Raw genomic sequence first — 6,374 nt, forward strand, 5'->3', positions numbered from 1 at the left:
AGCAGCTCTGGCTGCCGTGCCGGGCTCGCCCCACTGGGACCCGCCAGGCTTTTGCCACCGGCAGGAGCGTGTCCTCAGCCTGCAGTGCTCCACGGAGCTGTAACGCGCCTGGCCCCCACGGGACGCCCTTCCCGAGACACCAAAGCCACCCGGGGAGCCTGGCCTCGCACCAGACGGCAAGGGGCTGCAAGAGGCACCGTGGCCGGTGACAGGGCTGGGGGAGCGCCACCGCTTCCCTTTGGGCGTTGGCCATCAGCTTTGTCGACAAAAACATTTGTGTATCGTAGCTGCCGTCGCCGTTTTGCACCGTAGTTTGTGGCAGAGAGAACTCAGCAGGTGATTTCTCCAATTTCTTTTGTTAAGGAGGTTTAAAATTTGCTTTCAAACGCAGCATTGCGCAGCGGCTGCTGCAGACGGCCACGAAGCTCAGGCCGGGCGGGACGCGGCCGGGCGGCGCTGCGGGCAGCCCGACACTGACCCCTAGCGCCCGCCGCCCCGGGCCGGGCCCCGCCCCCGGCCCCGCCCCGGGCCCCGCCCCCGCTCCCCGGCCCCGCCCCCCCACGGCGCGGAGGGCGATACGAGGCCGGTGTCGCCGGCAGCCCCCGTCCCTCCCCGCCCGCGGGGGCCGGCGGTGCGAGAGGCTCTCGCTGACGCGCACCCGAGGGGGGTCGGGAGGCTCGCTGAGCCAAGGGGCGGCACCTGCACCGAGCAGAAATGGCCCTTCCCTCCGCCGCAGGGGTGCCGAGGAGCCCCTAGGAGCACCTGCCCCAGCGAGCCCCTCTGGGGGCACCCACCGCACGGAGGGCACTCACGGCACCCCGGGCACCAACCGCACAGGGGGCATCCACTACAGCCCAGGCACCCACCGCGCAGAGAGCACCCCACCGCACGGAGGGCACCCACCGCACTCCAGGCACCCCGCTGCACAGAGGGCACTCATGGCACTACAGGCACCCACTGCACAGAGGGTGCTCATGGCACCCCAGGCACCCACAGCAGATGGGGAACAGGCAGCCTCCCAACCCAGGTCTGTCCCAGCCTCCAGGCGGAGGTTAACCACCTGGTTAACACATGCCCTACTCTCTGTAGAAACAGGCTGACACGGTTTTTTTGAGTTGTGGGGGACTGTTTGGTTTCTTGGGGTTTTTAAGTGAACGTGAAAATACTCTCGCAGTTCCCATGCTGTGGCAGGTGTAAGCCTGTACTTCATATCAGTTATGCACTTTACGGGAATTGTTTTGCAACACACCCACAGCGCTTTGGAGTTGGCTTGGAAATACATGGGGCACACACCAGCACCTCATCCCACTGCCCTGCCACCCAGGCAGCTTCCCTGAAGGATTGAACGCCAAGCACGTACCAGGGCTAGGCACCTGGGCACAATAACAAAGTGACTTTATTGCAGAATGGCTTGAAAGTAGCATTTGGTTACATCTCAGCCCTGCAAACAGAAAACCACTTCTTACAATGCAGAAGGTGTGATTTCTCCCTGGAAATAGCTGTGACACCAGCCAGCGTTTCCAGCCCAGCCATTTCCAGCAGACATCCTACCGACAGATTATTTGTAACCAGCTCTCCGGGCTGCCATCATAAAGGAAAATAGATTTTTATCATAAAAAAATATGCATGAGCTCAACACTGATTCATCGCAGCTGAGCATAGAGGCTCGCTCTTTGAATCTTTCTGACAATTCCTGGAGACAAAGGGAAAAGTCGTTTTAAGAATCAGTGGAGAGATGCCAGGAGATGCCATTCCCTACCTGCCCGCACCCAGCAGCTCAGTCAAACCTCTGCAGCCCAGGCCCCAGGGTGCCAGCGTTCCGCTTGGTGCTGTGGGAGCTCAGCAAAAAAGTAAGCGAACACCTTGTACCAAAGGAGGGACCTCACCCGAGAGCGCTGCTGCGTTCAGCCCTGTGCAACTGCAGTCACAGCCTCAAGAAAGGCACTTCTCACCCTTTTAAACCTCACTAGAGAAAGAAATCCGAGAAGTTGAGGTTCAGCGAATTCCTAGTTTAATGCTTAACACAATGTTTTATTCCTCCTGTCATTTAGGTCTTTGTCACATACAGAGCAGATACTGTATCACTGAAGTCCAAACTTTCACTACCCACTTCACTCACAGCAGATTTGAGGCCCTGAATAAATCTTTAAAGGGATTTAAATACAACCACTAGAATTAGGATATATTTTTGTTTGAAAACAGTAATTAAATAACTCTGGTTTCACAAGCTTTGAAAAAGGTATACAGAACTACAGAATACATATTTACATCTATGTCAACAGAGATCACAGGGTTAAGATAATTATTTACTTCTCTTAAATCCAAGAACCAAACACACTGCGCCTTGCTGCGACCTGCGGGACGCGGGGCTCCATCTGTCACTTCTGTGTAAAGGCCAAGACATCTTTATTCACCTGCAACAAAGATACCAACACAGGAGTCTCACCCTTGAGCTTCAACAAGTTGAGCTACGCTTGACAAAACGCCTCAACGTCTCTTCTCTCTGAAGCAGCAGCAAGAGGCTGCCCACCACTGCACCAGCCCCCAGCTGCGCCGGGCAGTGTTTTGCAGCACGTTTGGGACAGCAGGACAGCTGCTGACATGAAATTGCAAACCCAACCATTTCCTTCCCCATCTATGCCCCAACCCCTCTTCCCCCAGCCAACCAAACCCCAAAAACACAAGCGAACAAACAAACAGCCATCTCTTTCTTAATTTAGAGATACCACTACCGTGGCATTTTCATTCCTGGGGTATAAGCAATGGGAGAGACATCTCAGAGCCCGGCTGGGGAATGCACATAGTAAACAGGTACCAGACAAGCCAGGAAGAAGCCAATGCTGAGTTTTCAGCTAGTGCTGGGATAACCCCAAAATGACACCAGGCATCTGGAAGTTGTCTGCACTATGCATGGACAAATTGTTTTCAGAATTAGATAAAATCAAATAAGAAAAAAAAAAGAATTGAAACCAAATAAAAAGCTCTAGAGAAAATTAGAACAGAGGCAATAGATTTTGGGTTTCTGAAAGAATAAAGTCAGTCCATCCCCACAGACCAACTCCAAATCATGTTTTGCAACCATCTATTGAAAAGGCCATCTGGCTGCACTGCGGGCCCCAAACCAAAGCATCTCACATCTTCGGGGTGCACTAAACTGGGTCCTAAAGTTCACCTTTTTCTTCTCACCAAAGATCTTTTCATAGGCTAGCTTCAAGGCTTAACCTCAGAAAGGTTCTCATGGAAGTAGAAAGGCAAAAGATTACCTATGGCAAGGGATTTTAAACATTGCTCTACAAATATGATAGTTTGGGCCTTTTTTTGAGCGTGGATCAGATGCTGGTTAGCACACTGAACTCAGCCTGAGGAAATAACAGCTGCAAATCATGGTGAGCAATGTCATTTGAGAGCAAAGCTTCCTTTGATGCAGGGGGAGAGCATTCTTCCTGAGGGATTAAGGGGAAAAGGACAAACATGAAATGGAAAACCCCTACACCAGCCACCATAATGACACGCCAAAGCACCAGGAGACTCTGTGTGCGGGTGTCAAACAGAAACACACACACACACCATTTCAGCGCATGAATGTCAGTCCACAATTCCCAAGTGAAGCCTACAGCAACATCCATGTCCCCCAACACACAGCAGTGAGCTCCTGACCGGGAAGCGGCGAGAGCAAGAGCGGGCTCTGAAAATGCCCAGGGGAGAACTCGGCATCTCCGAAGGCTCCAAGAACAGAAACTGCAGCAGAGTAAGAGTTCAGTTCAAATGACAACATTGGATCAAAGCCACTCAAGTCATGATTTTTTTTTAAATAAATACAGAAATAAGTAACAGTTTGTTATACGAACTGAGGAAGGCTGGGAGCTGAAGCAGCCACAGGTACCACGCAGCACGCCGGCACCGTTCCCAGGGCCAGTCAGGAGCACGCGGCAGCTCCCGACGCCCACGGAGGCACTCACCGCCCCGCAGCGGGATGCTGCTGGTGGCCGCAACTTCTCCTGCTTCTGCTCACCTAAAACCGAAGCAACGGAAGCCCTACTGCTCCATTTTGATGTCAAAAACATGAAATTGAAAAATTAAGAAATCAGTAAATGGTACTTTAGAAGCACTTTTTAAAAGATAGTATCTAAAAAAACAAAATCCCTAAAGCTCTTCTGTGAACAACATGAGAACAGAAAAACAAAGGAGTATTTTAGTCAACATTTTCACACATTGAATGTCTCTCTAAAATGCCAAAATTTTAAAATGAGATTCATGCCCCTGGCTGGATTTATTGCACCGGAAGATTGGTCAAAGCTTCATCACCCTATGCATAGAAGAAACCACCACAGAAGTGAAAAGGATGGGGAATATTCAATATTGTCTAAACCAGACACTCTTTTTCCCAAAACACTATATTTAAATGTATATTCAAGTGAGAATAAAGTGTGTGGTAAAGCTAAATTATGAAACTATAGTCCTGAGTGAAGATCTTTTCAGGAGATTACTTGCTTTTCCTTCTGACACGTTTTAAACCGACACACCAGGAAACTGAGCAGTGAAGTCAACTCCCTCCAACCCCACCAAAAGAGCAAAAAATAAATGTTGTGTTCTTTGAATTCAGGTATTTTCTGCTTTCAAACAAACAGGGTTTTACATCAAATCCTTCTAAATTAGAGCAGATTTCACAAAGCTTTAAATTCCTCTCTGAGTGGGCTGTCATTGCTGGTTATTATTAGTAGGCACAGAAATTCCCATTTTAATTAGAAACTTTATTTTGAAATACATTACACAGTTTACATGTGAAGTGCTTTCGCTGTAAGGTATTTCATAACATTGTGCTGAGCAAAATGGCTGACCAATTTCCTTGAAGCTCTTCCAGTTAAGTTTTGTTTTTATTAAAACTATCTTACAAATGTAAGATGCAACTCAGGCATTTGTATTCAGAAGGTAATTACTAGCTTTACCTTAGGGAGAAAGTATATACTTGACTTTTCCAATTAACTACGTGTTTCAATAATGATGTAAAACGCTTGGCATAAGACTGAAAGAAACCTGAGTCCTAATTAAACCTGTATTCACCAAAGATTAAAAAAACCAAACTAATTTTCACGATCAAACTACTTTTGTAATAAGGCACAGTCAGACAAGCATTTATAAAGACTGGCTACCAATTCCGATTTACCTGCACAGCCTGCCTGCTGGTCTGTCAAAAGTAACGTGGAAGTTGTTTTCCCTGTCTGCTGCTGGGACTTTTCAAGAACAAGGCAGAGCAATAAGGCAACTAAAAGAACAGACATGCAAAGGAGTTTGGCATTTGGGATGGATTCGGAACCTCTGCAAAGTAGTTCATTTTGTAAATGGAGCATTCACCTGCTATCGTTAAAGCGGTGGCCAACTGCGAGAAGGAAAACAGAAGTGGTGCAAGCACTGCCTGCTTGCAAAAGGGCATTTTAATAGGAATAAACAAGATCCCTGGTATGCTTCCAGGTGAAGACTTCGCACACAGCAGTCCCCACAACTTTCAAAGATAATCTAAATTGAATTCAGAAATTCCCCTCTGCCACTCTCAAAAGCTGAATGTACCAGGAGGTTGCTTGACAGCAGGTGAAATACCAGGGAATGAAATCTCCATTTAGATAATGAGCCAGTACTGCCATCCTACTTTGCATTTCTTATTAGAACAAAAGGAAGTCTCCAGGAATGATAACTCAAATAATTACACCATTATTTTGGCTAAAGAAGATTCAAAAACTCTTAAGATGTGATGATGTTTAAAGAACATGAAACAATTTTACCCACAGTCAAGAATAAAAAATAAAAACAAAAAATGCCTTACCTTCCCCTCCCAATTAAACCTTTGAGGAATAATTGCTTGCGCTTAGCACTGTATGGCTTCTGTGGCCTATGAATGCTTGATAGATACTCTCAGAATTATAATTTTCAAGCTACGGCTTGTTTTCAATTTTAACTCATTTCAAACAAAAATACTGCATCTATTTCACTTCAATAATACAATTGAGCATAAAAATCATTAAAAGTGTATTTCTGATACAAATTTGTACCACATACTAAAAGATACTACTATATAGAGAATTGTAAAATAAAAAGAATTAGAATATACAAAAATTTTAAAATTCTTTTGCACAGCTGAACTCATAGTGCAGGTTTAAGATTAAAAAAAAAATCTGTAAATTAAGTACTCATAACATGTTGAGTATAAAATACATTCTGAAGTATTTTACAGAATGGCTGAATTCTTAAGCATAAGAACTGAGGATAAAAGGATGTTAATGACAAGCAGCCACATACAGAACACAAAGCAATAAGTTTAAATCAGACTATTTTGGTTTGTGTAGCCCTTTATTAGCAACTAAAATAGAAGATATCTGTTG

Source organism: Falco rusticolus, chromosome 12, assembly GCF_015220075.1.
Source record: "Falco rusticolus isolate bFalRus1 chromosome 12, bFalRus1.pri, whole genome shotgun sequence".
Taxonomy (NCBI): Eukaryota; Metazoa; Chordata; class Aves; order Falconiformes; family Falconidae; genus Falco; species Falco rusticolus.